Below are 23,775 nucleotides of genomic sequence, written 5' to 3'. Positions count from 1 at the left end.
GCTTTCTGAAAAAGTACTTCTCCATTTGGATCCCACAGCAAAGTACATTTATTGTTTTTTCCTTATAAACTGGCTATTGATACTTTTTAGTTGGGTTACTGCACAGATATACAAAGCAGAAGCAGGGAGCTAATTTCCTCAGCTGAAGAACACACAGAGCATCCATTTACAGCAGAAACTGTAGAAGAGTCAGATCAAGACTCCAAATTTTGTTGATAAATGCTTTAAAGAACTTACCATTTACAAGTCATACATCCTTGGCTGCAATTAGGTATTAACAATGCCTATTCAACTTTGCCATTAATGTAAGCAACCATGATATGCTAACAAATTAAAGGAAGGAAGCTAATTAACAAAAAAAGATTACAAAGTGATAATAGAGAATGGCTGTCAATAACATTCATTCTGTGTTTTGCTCAGCCCTATTTGCAGATTAGCTGGATAGTCCAGAAAGCATGTATTACCTCTGCCAGAATTCACAACATATAAAAAGACTCAAGTTTAACAGAAACACATACTTTCAAGTAACCTGATTTGAAAAGTTCCATTTATTTCCCTAGCTAACAAAATATTGTCTGCCACAGCTCCTCTATAATCCATCTTTACAAAGCCATGGAAATTAAATGCTTTCCCATACCTCATCAGTACTGAAGCGATTACAAAGCATTTAGTGCACTACCCTTTGAGGAGATAAAATGAATGATCCACAAATATATCCTTGCTGGTAGAAGACAAAAGCATGAGACTGTCAAGATAAAATCTTTCATTGCTGTGTACATCCTTTAACACAAAGAAGTTAATAATTTTCAAAGGCTGAACCAATTACACAAAATGTGGCCTTTAAATATTTGCTAAATATGTGCAGAGAGATGCTGCTGAACCAGCACCACATGGAGTATTTTGCTCCACACTAATTAAATATCAAGCCAGGCAGGACACTTTCTGCATCTAAAAGCAGCATGTTTTAACTTTATTTGCCATAGACAGCATTTCTTTGAAATAGCTTCTATATATATAAAGCTAAACACGTAGGAATATTTAAAATGCAAGCTGACTGCATCATGTAACAGTGCAAATGATCTAAGGTATTAATGTATTTGCACAGCTATTTACGTAAGCAGTTACTTTCCCTGCAATTCTGCTGCCATGTCGCTGCTGAAACACTAGTTAATTTTTTCTATGTATACAATTAGAATCACTTCAGAAAGGCAGTCTACCTTTGCAGCTCTTGCAAAACCACTGAATTTTCAGCTGTAACTACACACAAATTTCAGACACTCTCCAGTGAGAACTGATCAAGGTGGTGGAACAACTTCATGCACAATCAGATCAAGGCAGTTAAAAATGCAACTGCTGTGTGCCGCCACATAACCTGATGTTCTGCCCACGCTTTTCAACTGTGCCACAGCAAATGTAGTTAATGCTCTATGAAACAGCAACAGTGCACAGCCCTTTCTAAAGGGCTACACAAGATTGCTTTAATAGGCAGAATGGAAGTAAAACAGAATTAAAACCGTTAAGGATTTAGGGCAGAGGGAAAACAGGCTAAAAGGGATAGTGAAGGAAGAATGAAGTTGAGGGTGGAAAACAAAACGGGCTAAAGTACAAGTGTCCACTACCACGTGCTCCTTTTCATACCCTGCAATGAAACCCAAGATTACAGTCCCTCACCATTCCCCTTTCATCATTATATCTCTGAAAGCAAGGTATACATCATCTCCTCCCCATCCCCAAGTGCTGGGACTTACAGAAACAGATAACCTACAAGTTTCTCATTAACTTGAGGGCAGAAGTTCACAGAGCACTTCTACAAGTTGCCAAGCTTGGTGTTGACCGTGTAAGTGTCCAAATACCACCAGTTCTCCCCATCCCCAGATTATTTTCCTTTGAAAATTTCCAGGATGACAATTCATAAATAATTAAGGATACATGTATATACCCTTATACATAAAATTATATGAAAAAAAAGTGGTCTGTGAAGCTTATTCTTGACCTGTTGTATGTATGGTACAGTAAATTACATGACCACACAGTACTTTTTCCAAGGGAAACGCTGTGTTCCTGACACATTATTAGGGTTGCCTCACTCTGGGGACCAGCTGTTTCATGCTCTGCAGGTTTCTGCAACTGCTGTAGCTGCTGGAATATAGGCAATAAATGATTAAGGTAATAGTTAATATCATACCCTGAAGAACTGAACTCCACCCTGGCCCATGTCTATCTTCATATGAATTAAATCACTTAAGTCAAAATTTTTTTGAGACTGTAACTACCCATCTATGGAGTTTTTCCTAGACCCTTCTGTCCTGGTGAGACCTAATGGTCTGATCTAAAAGGTTCAATTAGCTCTAATTAAAATTAAAATAAAAGCATTACATTTGACAACATTAAAAACTCCTAAGGCATATGTCCTGGATACACTGGTCATCAAATTTAATGAAAAAGGAACAGTAATGGCAATCTGTACTTCGATATTTTCTCATATTCATTGCTTGCAAAACATGATGCAGAGACAGGGTGAATCACACTTGATTTAAATGAGCATCATCTGTTACCAATAACCAGATGACATTATGAACTGGAAAACCTGCAGAAAGTTAAATATTAAGTAGCAGAATCACTAACAGAGAATATGTAATCTGTTCAGATTAGTTGTAACTGCAAGATAGGTATGGCACCTACTTCTAAAGACAAGACCATTATTTATGATGAGTATCAATTCCTATTTTGTTCCTATTTCATTATTAAAAAAGTATTATTCAAGGTCAAGCTGTTAATATCTGTGAACAGAATATGGTGAGGACAAACCATAATAACCAAAAACCTGTATGATTCTCCAAATTCATGTGAACTTAGTGAAGAGGCCAGCAAAATAATCAGATGAACAGCTACATCTAAAAAGCTGTACTTGAAAACCATACATAAAAACTACAAAAAGAGGCACATGAACATTTGGTACTAATTGTATTAATTAAAAAAAACAGTTAAGAGAACAAGCTTGGAAAGCCAACGATCTGCTTATCAGACTGCATGCAGCAACTAGCAAAGCAGTCTAAGGATGTGTTCAAAATGGGAACATATTGAGACTTCAGATTGTAGGATCAGGGATGCTAATGATCCAAATACCCTGATGTTGACAGAGATAGATTTGGGGGCACCAAATTATTCATGTTATAATGTTCCAGAGGGAACACTTCATATTTCACCATTGGCCCTCATTAAAAAGTGGCATTTTACAAATAAAAATTTGGGAATGAGGGAATCAGTTTTTACATCCTAGAAACATCTCACTTTTGCCAAACCTCCCTACCACTCCCCTGCAGCACCCCGAAGAGGGTTATTATAAATATATAATACAGGATGGTAAAAGCAACATATCACCAGGGGCATTTTAAAACACTGAGAACTGTAGAGTAAAGAGCTCAGAATAACATTTTATAGCCTGTAATTTTTAAAAGCATAAATTAAATCATCTCTATTCCACACTGTTTAGTGAAATTTAGCCAACTTAGGAAATGCAGCACGGTACAAAAACACTACAAGCAGTAGCCCTTGTCAGCTTTTACAGGGAAAAGAACTGCCATTGCCATGAAATCTGAAAACTAGCAGCTCTTATGAAATCAGAAAAATAAATGAGAACAATGATAAATATTTTAAATATGAAAGCTTATCTATTTGTGTCACAAATTCTTACCTGAATTATAATATAGATCAAATCCCAGGGGCAGGGGGAATACTCATTTATCAGCCAGTTACATTATTGCATGTACACAATAATGTCTCATTTCATAAAAATAATTCCTCAGAGGAGAAAAATTCAATTTAATCTTTAGAAATACCTGGCTTTATGTGGCTACCTATTATTAAGTTTTTCCTTTTTTTTTTTTCCAGGATTACTTTCATCATTAGAATTGAAGGCAACTTAAAAGGGTCATCTTTCAGAGGAAGTTCTTTTCAACTGAGAAGCTACTTGAAGAATAGAGTTCAATATTTTACTAGCTTACAGGTTTTACTTTTATTACCCTTAGTGGAATTGCTGGTTTTGCGTTAACTGAATTTGTAACAATTGTCAACTCTGTGTAGTACGAAAGACAAAGTCCCCTAACTTTTCTTTCTCTCCCCACCCCAACTGTTACCTACGAAATTTGCCACTGATGTACATGTCAGCAAGTCAGCATTTCTACCCTTTTCTCTGAATGTTTCTCTGCTCCCTAGCCTTTGGAAGAAAATCTTTGCTCTAAGGAAACTGAGTGCCATCAGCTGCCATATGCACAATGACTGCTTGCACTGATCTGCTGATTTAATGGTGCTTTATTCTTAGAGTTCACTATCTGTTGAAGTAGCTCATGCTAAAATGTATGAACTTAAGCAAGGATACATTGATTTTAAGATGTAAGAGGGAGAGAGAAAAGGCACTGCATGTGGTCATTCCAACTTCAACACTCAGGTTCCATTTTGGTACCAGTGTCACTCAGTTAATTAAATGCAGAATCCCTTTCCTGGAAGCTAACTTACATGATCTGGGAAAGACAATCCTTACTGTATGCTATACTATATTCTATTCCTGGAATGAGACTGTTAACAGCAATAGTTTATTTTTGAAAGCAGCACTTGCTCTCTAGAAAGCAATCTAAACCAGTGCCAAAACACAAGAGCAAAATACTCTAACTCCCAGATACTATCTCTCAAGAAAGCTGATTTTTACCAACTACAAAAGGGTTCCTCTTACACCTCCCCACCCCCCCCCCCTTTTTTTTTTTTTAAGGAGATGTTCCTCTTCAGTGTTTCTTTCTCAGTTTCTAGGTGTTGATGTATTGCATCCTTGCATAACAGTTCCAGGAACAAACAGACTGTTCTCCCTGGCATGCATACTCTTGTAAAAGTTGCTTCTTTGAATAGTCACAAACTGAAAAAAAAAAAAAAAAGGCTAAAATACAAACCCTGGCTGATACATGCATGCTATGGGTACAGTTCAGCATAACTGACATAAATTACAGTAAGTACCACAGATGCACTTGCCTGAGGTTTGCATCCTCGTTCATACTTCCATAGCACAGTCTCATATGCCACCTCCCTCCTCCTCCAACCCAGCCACAAGTTTGTCTTGGCACCAAAGTTATTCCGGAAACAAAGAGCCTGAGCCTGTGGTGTCTGTGCTACACCACTGGCTGTGTTCCTCTCAGCAGTCAACACCATGTGTCATGTGACATCCCACGTCATTTTGCTAGTGGTTTAAGACATTTTTCCCCAAACCCATTTTATTCCTTCACTCTATCACGCTGCAGTCGCTTCTCCCTGAGCTCATGGTTTACTAAAAGAATCGCAAGAAGCTGCTCTGCTGTCTTGATGAAAGTCATCAGTTCCCAAACCTCCACAGAGCGCCATCTCTCCATAGGTTGACTGACCACAGAGTCATGTGTTTAAGGGAGAAACAAAATCAGCTTTTCAGAAGTGAAAGCTAAATCTTACCTAAAAATAATAGGGCTTTTTTCCAACAACCCCCATATTAACCATCTAGAGAGTGTTTCCTATTCAGACACATTTTTGAACACGCTACTGCAACTAAAGGTCCTGCTTTAAAGGTCCTCATGCAGTACAGAAGAATTAGAAGCACGGAGATTATCAGACGCCTGCATTATGTTTCCCATTCCTGCATCAGCATCACTCCTTCACCTGTACCCAGGCCTCCGCAGCAGCCTGTCACATACTATCTTTTCCCTCTAAGACCTTTTGAAAGTGAAAAACAAGTTCAGACTATTGCTGAAATACAGTATTGTGAAAGTATATCTGTAAAAAAAGATCCCCTCCCATATAACCTATTAAAAAATGTCCACTGGTCTCTCTAAATGGTATTCTTTAATGATAGCTCAGAATTAAAGTATTTTCCCCTAAAAAAAAAGGTGTTCTACTTTGTCTAGGTATACATACCATGTGTATTTTTGTATACATGTATCTACATATATTTACAGACAAGATGTTAAAGCTATCTCTCAAAATTGAGTTTGAGAATACTCTTGACAGAACTACATAAATATAGCATAAACAAGCTTTGTAATTAATCCTCACATCATTTCTTCAATAGTTTTAAAAGAAACAACTACTAATGGTTTACATGGTTGATAAATCGGCATTCACTACTGCTCTACAAAGAAAAGCAAACAAATTTAAACCTAACACCATCAAAATTTCATTGCACATTTCTAGAGGAAATTTTGAATTACAGAACCTAATAGCCTGGAACAGGCTCCCTGGCAGAAGAGCATTAGGTATTCAGATTAATCAAGCTTTGGTCAAGTAAGGACAGCATGAAAATAATGATGCTGAAAATCACATACCAGATTATAAAGTCATACAAGGGCTACAGAGAGTAAGAGAGATACCCTTGTAACAGTTCATGTGTTTGAACAGATAAGGAAGAATGTAATCCTCAAATAATCCTTGCACTTAGTACAGTGGCTTTTGTTCCAAGTGACTGACACACACAATCAAGTGTGCAACACCAAGAATGGAAGTCAATTAAAAGCCTTAAAGGAAGATAGAGACCTGTAAGCAAAAACTGGAACATTCAAATTGAAATGCTCTTAGCTGGGCTCTCCACAGTCTTCTACTATAAATCCGTAAGGGAAAAAAAACTAAAAACTCAGTAACATTCTTTTCAACAGTGTGCCAGTTTATTGTTTTTCTTTCAATGACAAGTTTTGTATTACTGTACTTTTAACACCTCAAAACAATATCGATAGATCAGTGTGAAGAACTTGGTTTAAAAGAGCAGAATTAACTAAAAAACGAACAAGTACCCCTTAATAATAAAAGTAGGTTAAAAGGGGGGTTAAAGAAAAATGTTAACTGTGTTTTTAGATATTGATCTTCAAATACCAAGCCAATAATTAGTAAGCAACAGATTTTATACAAAAGCAGGAATAACTTCCAGTAACACTTCACTTTCTCATGTTTTCCATTATTTTCATTTCAGTTAGCCCATGAGTTCCATACTTTGCCTGCAGTCATTTAACTCTCAAATGTGCAATCCCATTTCCAAGCCAGACTCTGATGTCCTTTGAGTGGAACACCAAAAAAGGCTTCAGAAATAGTTATGTATTAATTTGCAAAGGATTCTAAAGCACTACCACTAGCAAACATCTAGACCAGTATTTTACTGATGTTGGTAGATTACTGTATGCTTAATTTCTCCAACATACTCCACACCAAAGGGAGAAACTGAACACTGGGTGCATTCTTCTTTCTGGAACTATGTTTTGTGTTTTCTGAAGCCTGCTTTATGCCTCCATGCAAATAAAAACTATAACCATATGAACTAACATTTTTCTTCATACAGTTAAACTGTTCACGCAGAAGGTGTGGAAACCAATTCAGTAAGTCAAGAGATATTCTTTGGGTGGTGCTTATGGCAACAGCTCTCAGTCCTCCAATATAATGGACATTTTTAAACTAAAAAAGTTATAATCTTTGTCCAAGGAATATATTATTTGGTTTCATTCAGAGCTAAGCATGGGGATCATCCCACTGACCAAAAAGGAAAACCATCTTAGTTTACTATGACACACATGAAGTGTGTATCTAAATTACGAGACACTATAAATCTGCCACACACAAAAAAAAAACCCAAAGCTTTAGGCTTCTAACTCTTATGTAACATAAGCAGGCATATCCGAGATCCCCAGAGAATTCACAGTGATGTTTTTGAGAAAACACATATAAAGAGCTTTTTGTCCTTTTGACAACAACATATATTACAGTTATTTTCCCAAATACCATCTTTATGGCTATAAAGGAATAAACAGCTCAGCCTCCAGGCAGGACTCCATGTAGCTTTTCTTGCTATTCTTCCTGTAAATACTTCCAACATCCTTTAAAATTAAGACTAAGAGAAACACTGTTTTAAGCAAGCATTCACCATTTTCGGGGGGTATGAAAATCTATTAGAAAAATACAGATGGGATCTGAAAACAACTGAAATTAATTTCTGAACATAGCATCTGGTGATAAATATGTGTTACAACCGTTAATGATACTGCTTTAAAAACTGAAAGGGATGTCTGAAGCTTTCAATATGAAATGCAAAAGACTGATGGATAAACCAGTAAAGAGATCTAAGAACCTAGCAGAGGACAGAATACAACTATTGTATAGTTGTATATATACAAGTCTTGTACTCGGCTAAATGAACAAATTTTCCAATGACACTCTCATTTTGCACATGGGAAAGCAGAAGAACACAAGATGAAAGCCAGTCTGGTTGTACATAAATTATTATTCTACATCTAAAATGTTTCAAGTACTAACAAGGGTGAATAAACAACGTGGCAAGAAAAAACCATGCAGTTACTCAGCAGAAATCTGCATACTGAACCATTGCAACGTTTATGGCTTAGAAAATAATAAAGCTAGATATAAATATTTTGGTTGATTCATTTCTTGGGAGCACTGCGCTATGAGTGGGTGTTCAGGTTGGATTTCAGCAAACTGAAATAGAGGAAGAACTCTCTCTCTCTCTATATATATATATCCATATGGAAAACTGAGGGAGGGTTTTCACTACTAAGAAATTCTCCCTTGTGTAGATACCTCAGCATTGGCCAACAAGTAGATGACACCCTTTGGTTTGATGATGTAGGCACATTATGTTCTATAGTTCTAACATACACTATATAATAAAAGCAACAGAAAACATCCAAATAGGCATTAAAGACAGCTATACAAGTTACCCACTGAATGCACAGAGTTATCTCCAGTAACTGCAAGGAGACAATAATACCTAGCTGACCATATGCATCAGTTCTTAAGGAGTGACTGGAAATTTGTGCACAATGCATTACATAAAGCAACCTACAGAGAACTGCAATACAGGGACAAGCAACATAAGCAATTCTGGTCACGAATCCAGACAGTCAAGCTGGCAGAGCAGGATACAAACTGAAAAGAACAAGCAAGGTGGCACTGACACCTACAAAACACACTTTGCAATTTAAATAAGAATCAGTCTATTACAAGCACACATATGCCAGCAGAACTGGCACTTCATCTAGCCATCCTTAAACATAAGAGGCAAATTTAGGTGGATGGTTGCACGTTGCCCGTTATCTCAAAGCAGAAGTAACCTTGCATGCATCTTAACTGTCCTGCCAGCCCAAGACCAGGGAAATTTATTCTTTAGAAGTTTTACTGTCTTTTCTGTAAACTGAGTTACAGTATCTGTCAAAAACAAGAAAAATAAACCTACCTCAGAATTTCTGAGTCCCAAACATAGTCCAGCATGTCTACTTGAGTTTTTTGCATTAGAAACTAAGGAAGTGTGATGCAAAAGCATTTTTGCCTTGTCTGATTTCTTTTTTTCCGGCCATGGTCAGTAAAAGGAAATATCTACATCTGTTCCTGGTTTACATGCAATGCAAAACACTTTATAAACTGAAAACAGATTTGAAATCATTTAGATTCCAATACCAAACCTTCAAAAGCAAATTACCTACAGAAAGTACATGCGTGGGTGTATTCCTGTTTCACTGCATCAACAGCCTTAATCAGCCTTGCATACTATTTCTGATTATGGTTCATTATATAAAATCACATTGATAACAGTTCAGCAAGAATGTTTCTTAACCCTTTCTGAAAAAGAGAAATACCATTCTTGCACCAGTTTTCACAATGGGGGAGTGCATATGACTGCAAAAGCCTTAACAGAGAACTTTAAACCCCAGGAACGGACTTGAACTATCCATCAGTATAGAGGCTGCGGCTAGTCACTATGCCAGGCATGGCACAATCCTCCTCAGCTCCACTTTCCACCACAATCTCCAGGTCCCTCCAGAGCCTCCACAGAAGGTAGACTCTGAAGGCTAATGCTCACACAAAGTTGAAATGATTTCCAGTGCACCAGCTGGAGCCACATCCCCTGTTCACAAGCTGAAGGCCCTGCTACAATTTTTCAGGAGTTTTTAGTAACACAAACAGAACTTTGAAGCCAAACATGACTTCTTCAGTTCACAGGGATGCATTTTCTTCAGCATGCACACTGCCTTTTTTTGTCCTGTATATACTCTTCTATTACTTTGAAAGGGGACTTTTATCAGTATCATGTATTATCTGGTAGGCAGATCAATACCTGAAAACTACTTGAGAATGTCTGTAATTGTGAAGCATCGCAAATAATGTCTTGGTAGGGTTTGTGATCAGAAAGGGATTGCATCTGTGCTCTGCATTCTCCTTGTCACATTTTAGGATAAATTAGGTCTTGATTTCACCCTGTAAAGACTAAATGATTTTATACATCCTTCCATTGCTGTTGAAAGCAAATGATCTTTCTGTACTGGAACACCAAGCTTTTCTGGGGACAACTTCTAAGAAAAACACTAATCTTTTATGACAAATTCAGCAGCTGATTCAGTACCCAGCGTGATGTTAGCTCTACTAAGTCCTTGTCAAAAAGCAAAATCTCCCCTTGGTTAAGACAGCAGCAGTGTGGGGTCTATTTTCACAAGCATCCTTCAGCAAAACCTACCCCAAAATGGGGGTGCTGGACACAAGCAAACGCAGTAATGTCATACCTTGGTCAGTGCTTTGCAAGCACACAGAGACAGCAACACCACCAGCAGACTTCCAAACTTCAGATTCTATGTACCTGTAAGAACTCTGTTGTGCTACCATTATGTCACTAGTAAAACACAGGGTGTCAAGCCACTGCCTTTGAATCTAAGCAGAAACTAGAGGTGTCTCTCATGGGCTTAGACTTAACAGAAGCTCCTCGCTGCCAGTGGGGCAACTGATGCATTTCCACAGGCCTGTTGTGAAGGGAGACTTCCAACAGATGACAAACCCAAGCAAATGGGGAAACCAGAGCTCCCAAAATACAATTCATCCCCTCACTGAAGGAACTATTCAATACCTACAAAAGTCTAAGCCTCCAGGATTTTACACAAAGATGCCAGTGTAACTAAGCTGACTTACGTGCATGTGTGGGCTTGGGGAAGGAAGGAAAAAAGATAAAATCAGACCCTGTCAGCTCAGTTTGGGTTATAAGCCTCACTGAACCTCCTCTAATCCTCAAGCCTAACGTGAGCACAGCAATGAGATTACAGCAGACAAATCTATTTGGAGCAGGTCACCCAGTGCCAAAAGCTGTTCCACCTGAAAACATCACATGGCTAGTTCTATGGATACTTTATTTCCTACTTTGTTCTTCATCCTAACTATCCAGTCATCCTTACTAAACTTGCTGAGCCAAAAAATTGTTTTTTGAGTAGTACGAGATGGCTCAAATAAAACCAAAGTTTTAAAACTTCCGGGTGAGCATGGACCCCTAAGATCACAGAAGTGCTCCAAAATACTATTTTTGTAGTGAAAAGATTTGTTTTCCTTCAAAGTAAAGATTTTTGATACATCTCTGCTCAGCTGTACTTTAATGCAGACTTGCCAGAAGTTCCACTGAGGATTAGTGATCACTCTAGATGCCAATTTCAAACATATAAACTGTGAGGAAAGAATAAATAATATCTCTCTGAAATTAAAACATATGAAATTACTGATACTTGAGCAGCTCATTACCTCAGAAGTGGGAATAAAGCTGAATCTTTTTTCTCTTAATACAACAACAAAAAAATATAATTACTGGAAGACAAAGAAATTCTGCCATGGCGCAAACCAAGTTTTTGAGCCATTACACTTTACGTACATAATGGTCTGGTCGCTGTAACCACTTCAGAAGGTAATATAACATAGATGACAAGATTTCTCACAAGACATTCGTATTACCCAAGATGTTCTTGACTGGTTAAAAATGCTGCAAGTTATCCATGGGATCATTAAACATAAGAAAAATAACTACAATTAATGTCACCAAAAATAGTAAATCAAAACAGAGTCATGTAATGGAGAAAGAAGTACTCCCTTACAGATCTATTACAATTCTTTTAATGAATCATTCAGTATGAGACACATCTGTTTCATATGTGACTGATTTCCTACATCCTGTAATACAACCACAGAATCATAGCATCAACTAGGTTGGAAAAAACCTTTACTATGAAGTCCAACCACCATCCCAGGACTGCCAGGACCACCACTAAACATATCATTGAGGGCATCTACACAGTTTTTGAATTCTGCCAACCAGCAACCTAAACAGGCCAAAGTCAGCTCTCTGGAAGTCTAAGGTGGAGGTTTTGCTGACTTTCTTCCTGGCTTCTCCAAGGACTGAAAACACAATCATTTTGGGATCACTTTGCCCAAAACAGCCTCCATCACATCACCCCCCAGTCCTTCCCCATGAACAGCCAATCTATCCAGGCATCTCCTAGTTGATTCACTAACCAGCTGGGATAGGAAGTTTTCTTCCACACCCTCCAAGAATCTCCTGGATTGTTTCTTCTCTGCTGTGTTGGACTTCCAGCAGGCATCTCATAGGCTGAAGTCCACCATGAGAACAAGAGCAAGCGGTTGTGAAACTTCTCCCAGTTCTCCCTACTTTATCTGTAGCTTCATTCTGGCTGGGTCATCTATAACAGACTCCTACCAGGATATCAGCTTGGTTGACCTTCCCCCCTTCATCTTCACCCACAGACATTCAGCCTCCTCACTCACAACACTGAGTTCAAGGCAGTCATGCACTCCCTGACATGCAACACAACCCCACCACCTCTTTTTCCTTGCTTATCCCTTCTGAAGAACCTGTAGCCATCCACTGCAGCACTCCAATCATGAATCATTCCACCACGTTTCTGCGATGATGAATATGTCACAATTTCCCTGCTGCAAAATGGTGTCCAGCTCCTCCTGTTTGTTGCCCATGCTGCAGGCATTGGCATAAACACACTTAAGTTGCCCCGTGGATCTGGACTCAAGCAGTGGCACGCTACCTCGTGGCTCATTTCTAGCAAGCCTGGTATAATTTCCTTCCCCCTTCAAACCCAGTTTAAAGCCCTCTATGAGCTCTGTTAGCTCCCGGGCTAGAATCCCTTCCCCCCTTTGGGACAGGCATACCCCATCTGCCACCAGCAGGCCCAGTGCCATATAAACTGACCCATGGTCAAGAACCCCAAAATTCTGACACTGACACCAGTCACAGAACCAGGAACTAGCAATAACTTGCTAAAGACTGTGAAAGAAGAAAAACACCACCAGAAGACAAAGAGGGAAGTCCTAATGAATGACTGAATGGAATAAGGACAGGATGTAACCAAAAGGACTTTCACATGATCACTTGCGCAGAGAATGTTACCAACACTGAGGGACACGCAGATCAATACTGTTATGTATAGTTTGGAAAAGACAGTAAGACACCAAAGTCTGATGATGATTTGAGGTGGCATCACAAGATTCAACAGTGAGGAGATTCAACAACAGCTAGTTGCAGAGGTCTCGAGAGAGAATCTGAGAGAGAATACTGAATTGCATGTACCATTTCTTTGCTTCTTCACTGTTGATAAATACACAGATGAGCAAGAGACATTCCCTAATGACAAATGTGGAATGTCAAATGCTAATCAACTTCTTATAACTTAAGAAAATATTGCCACATATTGCAGACAGATCTCTGAAAACCTTAGTTCAAGGCTCCTAGGCACCAAAAAGCAAAAAGAACCTCAGACATTCTGAAAGGAAGAGGGGGTTTGGAGGTGGGGTGGGCAGTTATGTCCTATGAAGTCATGTCTACTGAAATATAACAAGCAGTTCTGTTACCCTAGAAACAGAAAATTTCTATAAAGCAACCAACTTGTGCATGATTCAACTATGACTCCCATAACTTACAGCATTAAAAACTTGGCTATTACTTTTGGCTTGCAAATATACCTCCCAAAATCAACATGCTAACTGACTGAAATGGCTTTATAAAAAGGGTCATCAGGTCAGAGCACGCAATAAACTCAGGGAGAAAAAAACCCAAACAAACAAACAAAAGAGTCCCAAAGCAACCAAAGTAAGGAACATATTGTGAAAGGATGCCAACAGCAGGTTTGGGGAGTTACAGACTAATGCAGCTTCTGGAAAAATAAATTACTTTCAAAACTAAGTTGACTTCAAAATACTCATTTAAGACTTACTGCTCAGGCGTCACCTGCTTACAAGACTGACTGTCAAATCATAAAAATAAACATTTTTATGTTTTGGTAATTTGCAAATATTTGCATCACAATAAGAGGGCTGTAGCTAACAAGAGTGTTTTAAAAGCTAGTTTGAGGACTTCTATCGCAGCAACCCCTCTAATAAAAAGCTCTTTTCCTGAAAACCTTGTCTGTCTTTACCCTAGTAAAACTAAAACATGATCATTTAAGTCAGGTTCCTCTGGTGAGACTTTGGCTCTCTCTGCACTGATTATATAGATGAAGTCTATAAAACCACACTCACTAGGCTAACATTAGCTAGTGTGAGTGGCAGTCTCCACTCACAGCTCCCAAACAGAAAATCTTTTGACAAGCCATGTGAGATACTAGAAGATGTAAATGAAAAACAGAAGAGTGGAAAGGTACCAGATTATTTTAAACAGTCTGAGAGGATCTGGGTAATAAAAAAAATAGAGAGCAAAAAGGATGTGTCTGAGGAAGACAGAAGCATAATAGCATTTTTTTTATTAACGTTATTTATCCCATCCATTCATACATCAGTTCACAGTGAAGCTACTATAAAGTTTTCTTTCTAAAACAGAAAGGAAACCTTTGATTTCAAGGTGAAAAGCATATTATACACCCAGGTACATCATCAATAGTAGCTTGAAAAATCTACATGTATTAGAAGTTACACAGCTGTGTGGTTCCACTATGTCACCATACTGTATAACTGATGCTTTCAAATCAGTCTGTGATGCTGACATATTATAAATGACCCTGTGCACTGGGAACAGACTGATATTGCCATTTTTCAAACAATATTATTTCAGAATTGGTATCAAATTGCACAGTCATTGCATTAACCCCCACTAACTATGTTTTACTTCAAGGAGAAAATTTCCAAGTATAGCATCAGAAAATATTTTAGCTGCAAGTATATGTGGAATGCGAAGGAAAGGGAGAAACTGCAGTGAGAGGAAAAAAGCAGGATGTAAACTGGATGTAATAATCTCAGTTACATGATGCTGAAATTTTCCAGTTCATTACATTTCATAGACCAAATATGATGGGTATGGCTCTTGTGAGTATCAAGTTTTATTGAGCTCTGTTACATCTGAAATCTTTGTGAAAGCTACCCATGTTTCTAATACAGACTGAAGAAAGAGAAAATAAAATTGGAGGCATAGAAGAATGTTTTAATTCTCCAGTTCTTATTTAGCACTACGTTTTCATCTAAATTACATACCCAAAGTCAATTAAAGCAACCCTATCTGACTAAAGAATTTGTAGAAGGGATCAAATTAACTTTTTAAAAGAATGCTTAAAGTGTAATAATTCAGAATTTTCATTTATTACCATTGTTTGGACACTATTTGCATTCTGGTACACTTTCTGCTGCAGTATATTAACCTGCAGCACTAGTGATAACTGCAAAACTGAACTCACAACAATGCATTTACCCCTACCTAGTCAGGGCTCCCTTAAGATTTATCTACAGGAAAAAAAAAAACCTTCAAGATCACAGGCCTAAAACTGAACTTTACAAAGGTGGAAGGCAACCCACAGTGCAGAGATTAAGTACAAGTCTGATAAACAGAGTGTGAGTACATCCAAAAAGATTAGCTTCCAGTTTTCAAATCTAGCATGAAAAGTTAAGTTCCTAAATAGAAAACTACTTAAAATAATAAGAAATCGAAGTATTTTTTAACAGAAATAGTTACGTAACAGCACAGCAGCTAAAAAATTATGTACTATTAAAATACACCTTTCTCATCATTCCTATATAAGAATTCTCATGCAGACAGGCCAAAAAAAATTACACCTGCATTGTGAGAAACAGGATCAGTCGATAATGAATTACTACATTGGTTTTTGAGTTGATGGTAATATATAACGGTATTGCAGTCTGGTGAGTAGTCTGACCAGTTGATGACTAATAATGAGAATTAGTGGCAACATAAAGCATTGTATTTCTAGGTTATTGATCCTAACAAATATTATTTCAGATCTACAGCCTAACTTCCAGCAGAGAGGCTGTATTAGCATGTAATTCCTGCAGCTAATGATCAGAGAAGAAAATGAACAGAGAGAACCTTTTGGTACATACAGAGAACTATCAGATATCTTGAAATACTTGTGCAACATAAAGCATTTTAGCAACAAGAGTGGGGGAGAAAACTTGAGTAAAAACCACAGTATTTTTATGCATGAGCTGGCAATGTAAAATAGTATCAATATCATTATTCAAAACAGAAGTAAGCAGACAGTACAGTACTAAAATATTTTGCAGTTAAAAATCAGTTCACATACACTGAAAGTGATTGGAAATACTCCTCTGCGCTCTCAGAAGCAAGGGTGTATGACTGCACAACTGAGGGACACTTCAAAAATGCACAGCTCCTCCAAGTGGCTTTAAAAGCCTTGATTTGGGAAAGAGGAGGAAAAAAGAGTATTTTTTTTTTCTGAATATACTCATCACTGCATTATGAATTGGTGATCCTTTTAATTGACTCATTTATCATATACGGACAACAACTAGGAGTGTCTTTTTTTGAGAGCAGGTTGTCTTCACTCATGTCTGGGAACTAACAGGTTAAGATGACCAAATCAAACTTGAGGCTCATAAGCATCTGGCTTTTAAAAAGTGGATTGATTTGTTGTCAGCCCACACTCACCCTACTCTCGTGCACAGCAAAGCTTTATTGGTAGATCTTGGATTAATATAATACGTCTTCTAACTTGTTAAATCTTTAAAATGCAAATATGGAGAGAGGGTGACAATGACAGATGATCTACTGTTAAAATGTTTTAAGGTAGGTTGTTTAAGTATAATAAAGATGACTTTTAACTCAATTACTTGAAATAACTACTTTATACACAAGCACATCAAGCAGTACTCTGGGCTATGCCACAGAAGTGCAGTAGATTGATATCAAATTCTTTAAGCAAATGCAAGGAAAAATGCTCAAAGTAGCTCCTGTTATCAACAGGCTACGTTTTTGGCCAGAGAACACACTACTGTGGTATGCAGCATGCTATGCATTGCTTCTCTGATGAAGTCCTTAGCAAAAATGTAAATAGGCTTCTTAACAATATGGATTTCTCTTCAAGATAGGGGTCCCTTCTGTATCTTTTTACATTGTAAATAGGAATAAAGTAATGTACAGTCAACCATTAATGCAAGACTGAGAGAAATCTAGCATGAAATGATCAGTTTATCTTCCATCCAAGAAACAATCACGCACGTTTATTCAACATACCTCCATACATTTCCAATAGTCTCCCCATTACCTCAAAACCAGTGCTGGTTTGTTGTTTGCTTTTCTTTTTCCATCCAAAAATCAAGGCCCAAAGTTGACAAAGATCCATAAAGTATTTCATGGATTCAGTTGGAAACCTCAGTAGAAAAAGCAAAACAATCAAGCCCTAGAAATGCAGCTGGCATATACAAATGTGCAGAAAACATTAATAAATCAGTAATACTATGAGTTCCTTGTGAAGTAGAGACAAAGTTTAGTCAATGCCTCCAGCAATCTGTACAGCAACTGGTTTTCTTTCCATGTTCCTTCCTAAGGATGCACACAGAAATGAATCAAAGCTTTTCACAATAGATGAGTGAATTACTCTGATTCACTTATCAAGTAAAACCAAAATAGAAACATGACAACCATGTATTTCAAAGATGAAACATCGAGTTGCAAATGTAACCACCTCCTCCTCCATTACTTCTAAATTATGAGATTAACTTCTTAAATTCTACTAAATAAGGCACTGGAATGCACTAGCAATGAAACAGAAAATACTGGCTTGCACAATAGCCTCTTACTAAACCATCTAAAGAAATCTCAAGAATCAGGTATCTCTTGCACTGAGAAACTGGGTATTTCAGTATATTGCAACCGGTAAATACTGTCAATATTTCTATCTCTGCCTGATTACTTACGTTACTTGACAAACCTGACAAGGTTCAAAAACAAGCTATAATTTGCAAGCAGTTTCAGAAAAAAATATCAATGAAATTTATGTTTTCAAACTTAATGCATCACTAGAACTAAGTTAAAATTATATAAAATCCTATTACAGCAATAAGGGCATTAAGCCTCCTATGTACCATGTCACCTTTATTTTTAGGTTCAATTTTTAGAACTCCTGTACTATACTTTCATCACCAGGCATCCACTATTTCAGTGACGGGAGATATGGAAGTTCTTAAACGGCAGTGGTATTTCAAACATGTATGGCCACATGGATGAAGAGCTTACAGTAAAAGGGGAAAAAATCCCCACTGAAAGTAGAGAACAGTTTGAAACTAAAATTTTTATCAGTCTTTTGCAGAAGTTTATTGCTTGCCCTGGATTAATATCTGATAGCAAATTTACTACAGAGATTGATATCGGCGCACAAGTCCTGTGCACCATTAAAATCCTACTTGGAACACTCCTGTGTGAAAACTCAGTAATGCACAGAACTTCTGCTACCATTCAATGACTATCCAAGTGTTCAATGTAGTAACAGCTTTATCAACCATTTTCAAATCTGATATCCTCAGAGCTATGGGGCATGACAACCATTTCTGAACTAAGTTCTTTTTCTACAATTTCTTTCAAACTGAAAACTTGTAGATTTTCTAATTTGCAAGGTCCTGGAGCTGGTTCCATAGGCCAATTGTTTAAAAAAATATTTATGGTACTTTAACAGATGCTTTTCATTTACAGAAATTGAGGCAGTTATGATCTGGAGGACAGCATTAATCCTAATCAGCTCTGATCCCACTGACAGAAAGAGATGGATCCTCACTTCACTGAAGATTTCTCAACTTAGTGCTTGATTAAGAGCTGTCCTGCTGGGAACTGTGTTTATTTTGAGTTGTCTTGTGCTGCCATGGGCCTCCTGAATTTCCACGTGTGTAAGAAAATTCTCAGAGAAGGCAGAAATCAGGGAATCCCTAAAGTTAGAGAAGTCTTGTGTCAAATGTAATTGGTCATGATTGTAGTACTCACAACAAGAGGAAACATTTGGGTAAACCGCAGGATTAGGAGCAGGTCTACACAGAGCAAGGAGCCTGCATTCTGCTTTGTACAATCTTTTCCTCTCCTATCTTGCCTTTCTTAAACTCAGTGTTTTTTCTATGTTGGTTTGTTTTTGTTTGTGGTGTTTTTGAACTGGACTCCAAAGATGATAAATCAAAGATAACTGAGAAGTTCCCATGCAATCACAGCTTTATTTTAAGAAAAGTGTAGGCTCTGACTTTTAAGATAACTGAAAAAAAGACACTATTCAAAGACCACTAGCTTTAGAAGAGTGAAGTGAAAAGTGGACTGAAAAAGATGGACAAAGCAAGTGTTGGTATGAAGAGAACCAGGTGCAGGATGGAAATAAACTAATCCATCACCTCCCCCCCTGCAGACCCAACCCACATTACAAATGGTTGCCGAGACCAACAGGCCCCTTTATTTGTACAGTCCTAGCACTCTCCTCTCCCCAGTTCATACATCCATATATCCTTTTCAAACACCAGAGCTATAACCAATCCTGCAGATGCAGAGTGCCTGGCAAAGCAAAAGGCAGCAGCACATTTGGCCACCCAGCATAGGTATGGTATAGATTTTACCTAGCTGTTCCTCAGCAAACTCTTGGACTTTCCTACTTCACCACCAGTCTCAACAATTTACTTTATCCAAGAGCTTTATACCTCTGTCGCCAACGGAAACTGGCAGTCAGTTAACACCAAAAATGTTCGTGGATTTTATCTTTTTTCTTTTGGAGTGAGAGAGGAGGGATTAAAAGGAAGGGACTGATGGATGGACAAGTCTAGTCACAAAAGTCTCACTTCCTAGCAAGCCCAGGCTAAAAGCAGTCCCTGTAAAAAAGATCTGCCCCAAGAAATGAACTGAATGACAAGGGAAAGAATTTACATAGTACAAATTCTTGTATGTTGATAAATGAGCAGAAACTTCGAAAGGAATACTTGTCAAAAGACCCAATGCAGCAATGCCAAAAGGAAGGCTAGGAAATCTTTGCATGACAGGGCTGCTTTTCACATGTCTTTAAAATGTGAAGGCACTAGCTGGTAATTGATAAGAGTGAAGGAGATCCCACCCAACACCTGCTACAGCAATTTGGTTTAATAGCAGTCCTGCTCCAGCTTTGACAATTAGTCCCACACTCCCCTGTGAGGACTAATAGTTTGCTAAAAATAAAACAGAGATTAGCGTCTACAGCAAGCTGCCTGAGATAGACTATTTGACAGAAGGCAATATTCATCAACCTTGTGGTATGCTTCTGTCCTGCCTTCAATTCAGAGGATTTCATCTTAAATCCATAGATTTAGGATCTGGTTAAAATGGCAACATGCAATATTACTTTTTGTTCATTTTATTATGTTCTACAGCCTGCACCTTAGCATGCAGTAATAATGTTCATACTTATGTAGTGGGGAATAATCCAGTACTAACATTGATTTGTGTGTAGCAGCCTCTAAAAGCTGAAATTGTCAAGAGACACAAGATGACAAAGCAGAACACAAACTCCAACTGTACCAGCAATTCACAACATTTTCACCAGTATGCATGTCTTGCCTTTAGCAAGCAGACGAAGAGTTGTCAAGTCAGGAGGGGAGGGGAGGATGACAAAAAGAGCAGAAAATACCTTTTAAGTTTTTGCTGAATATGGTATATAATATGGCTGTCAAAACCATCAATCAAGAGCTTTTATGTAGGGTACAAGTAACGAAGACAGTATCAGTCTTCCAAGAAAATTGTTCTTACCCATTTTAAATTAAAGCTGAATAACAGACCATAAAAGCAGCCAAGAAAGAATAATGAATGATATATAAGATAAAGAATTTTAAAGACCGATGTACCTAATTAGTTCTGTGAGAAAAAGTCTAACTTCAGGATAAAAAAAAAATACACAGATGTCAAGTTTTGCCTTATGTTAAATACTAAGAATCTGAATCTATAGCAGGAAAACTCTCATCTTTTCTCAAATACAGAAAAAAGGCTCCATATGATGAATCAGGTACTGTATAAAAAAAAAAAAATTTATCTCACCCCAAACCTACAAACAACCTTGAGCTTGTTTTACGGAGACAAGCCAAACAAACTCCATACTTCAAATCTACAAGATAGCTAACCTATGTCACTCAGAAAACCACTTTGCATTAATTACAGTTGCTCTCAAAAAAAGAGTGGCCACCATACAAAGTTGAATGGGTTAGGCTTAAGAAAAGACATCAAGAACTACAGGTCTGGATTTCCCCCTCAAAGACAATCACACTGAAATTTCAGTCTGCCTAGGAAGAGAAAAACAGGCAAAACTCCATTTGTTATTCAGCTGTATGAAAAGCTTGCATTTTAAAAAGGGGACATAACAGATGAGACTACTATCGACAAATACATCTTCCCATACAACTAGAATCCCACCAGATCATGGATGGTGTTGTCAGAAGGTGAGCTCAGACAGAGGAGCTGAAGGAAATACACTCAACTCCATAAGCAGGTTTAATGATGATTAAGGGGCAAGAGAACTGCAGCCCAAAAGATGTCTTCTTAATTTAGGCTCACTTCTGGCACACATTCATCTCCAACAGGTGATGTACAGGTTAAGGAGGTAGTACTACAGCATTCCACAGTTCTTCTATCAGCCTTGAGATGTGATGCCCAGCACCTTGGTTTAATAATCACTGAGTAGGAAATACATTCATCACTTTCAAGTCACATTTTCTCTACTGCCTTTATTTAGTCTCATAGGTAGCAAATCTCTAGTATCTGTATACTGTCTCCAATATATTTATTAAATAGAAACCTGTTCAAATATTACCAGAATAGAGATAATATTAAACATTAATGCATCATAGAGAGAGGATCTTTCTTTATGGTCAAGCTTTGACTGAAAGATGAAGGTACCATATGGTAAGGATATTTAACCTATGTAGGCTTTAATCCCACAGAAACTTTTAGGATATTTATACCTCAGCATTTACACTCAGGCAAGAATCACCAAATAAATTGCATTAGTATAATACTAATGCTTCTAGGTACTGGGCCTTCTATTGATCTTTTCAGCCTCCAACAAAATATCACTGAAGAAGTTACAGCTGAAAATGTAAAGCACAGATTACACACAACTCTTACGTAAACTCAGTGAAAAACTGAAGAGGCAAAATAACAAGCTTTAAACTCAATTTTCTGTTTCATGATTTTCCTCTTCAAATCCTTCCCACTAAAGGGATAGAGATAAAAAACAAAACAAAACAAAACAAAACCCACCATCACAACAGAAACTGTGCAATCCTTATCTGGACAAAGTGCATTTTACCAGAGAGGAAGAAGTAATTTAAAGATCAAATTGGCAAATGTCACTGTTGCCACAGAAATTTCTTTTCAGGATTGCAGGGAGAAAAATATTACCAGCTTGTTCACAATGAATGCCTCCCACGTGACTATTTAAGCACATATGAAAAATAATTTGTTGATTCTAAAGCTTGTATTGATTCCAGATTATCTGCCTCTGCTTCTGCATCATAAAGTACTGATTAAGTGCAAAGAAATCCCCTTTATTGCACTTTACTAACATCTAAATGGTGTCCTCAGTTTCTATTTTACACAGAAAAGCAAATGGATACAGAATATACCAATTTATATTCAATTTTGTATGCAACATCATATTTTCTTTTAATCAACTAAGATTCATTTCAGTATTTCACATAGTGGAAAAAAAAAATGTTTATTTCAAACTTGATTGGAAAATTACAGAGTGACATGGATAAGCTTTTGATGCAGGTACTGGATGGGCCAGCCAGGGTTGATGCACAGCTGGATCTGCTGTTCACAAACCAGGAAGACCTGCCTGGGCATGTGATGCTCAAAGGCAGCTTTGGCTGCAGTGACCAGAAACAGAGGTGGTTAAAGAGCAAAGTGAAGAAGAGGAGTAGTAGAGCACAGGATCCTGGACTTTTTAAGAGGTGACACAGGAAATACAGACCCCCCAGCTAAATAAAAAAGCTGACTGAGCTCCAGGGCAAAGTAAAACAGTATTCATGAGGTGGAAGCAGGCAGAAGTTAGCAAGGAAGAATTTGGAAACACCGCCCATGCACATAAGCAGTGTCAGGAAATTCAGATATGGTACCACAGTACCACCACCACATGGAACCATCAGTAATCTAAGACATCTAGATAACATGAGACTAAAACAGAATCACTATCAAGTGGAATAGTAAATAAATACTGATAGAGCCAAAAGAATGTAAAAGCAACCTTGTATCCTGATCCTTATTACTAGCATTTCCTCCAAATTTTGTCTTCCTCCTTACAATTTTTTTCGTTCTTAAAAACCATGATGGAAACACAACAAACTTCCTAACCTGATGGTTCCACATCTCACACTACTGAACTACCTTCCCTTATTTTTCTCTGTCACGAAGCTTTCAAGAGTGTTCCACACAGCTCCACAACATGCCCCAACTCTTCCTCTAATAAACCCTGGTGTGCAATGGCACATAATCCACTTCAGAAACAGGAGACCAATAAGCCTCATAGAATAAGGCTCAAAAAAAACAGGTTTTCCCTTTTCCTTCTGTATTGATTATCCAGTCATTTAAAAACATGGGTATACCATATACCAACTTAATTTCAATGTTACACCGCCAACCTTTATTCTCTTAAAATCCTAAAAAATAAAATCCCAGACTGAAAAAAAAAAAAAAAAAAAAAAAAG

General features: G+C 37.7%; 1 protein-coding gene across 3 annotated transcripts in view; it reads right to left on the bottom strand.

Moving 5' to 3' along the window:
* SIPA1L1 (signal induced proliferation associated 1 like 1) overlaps positions 1–23,775 on the bottom strand; it is a 223,505-nt gene that overhangs the window by 85,176 nt on the left and 114,554 nt on the right. The gene's annotated exons all lie outside the window — the stretch shown is intronic.

This window comes from Pezoporus flaviventris, unplaced genomic scaffold (assembly GCF_033815535.1).
Source record: "Pezoporus flaviventris isolate CSIRO_AGI_PZ_B2104156 unplaced genomic scaffold, CSIRO_AGI_Pfla_v1 ptg000035l, whole genome shotgun sequence".
NCBI classification, from domain to species: Eukaryota; Metazoa; Chordata; class Aves; order Psittaciformes; family Psittacidae; genus Pezoporus; species Pezoporus flaviventris.
Note: the sequence above shows the minus strand (reverse complement) of the source record. Positions and strands in the feature narration are given on the sequence as shown.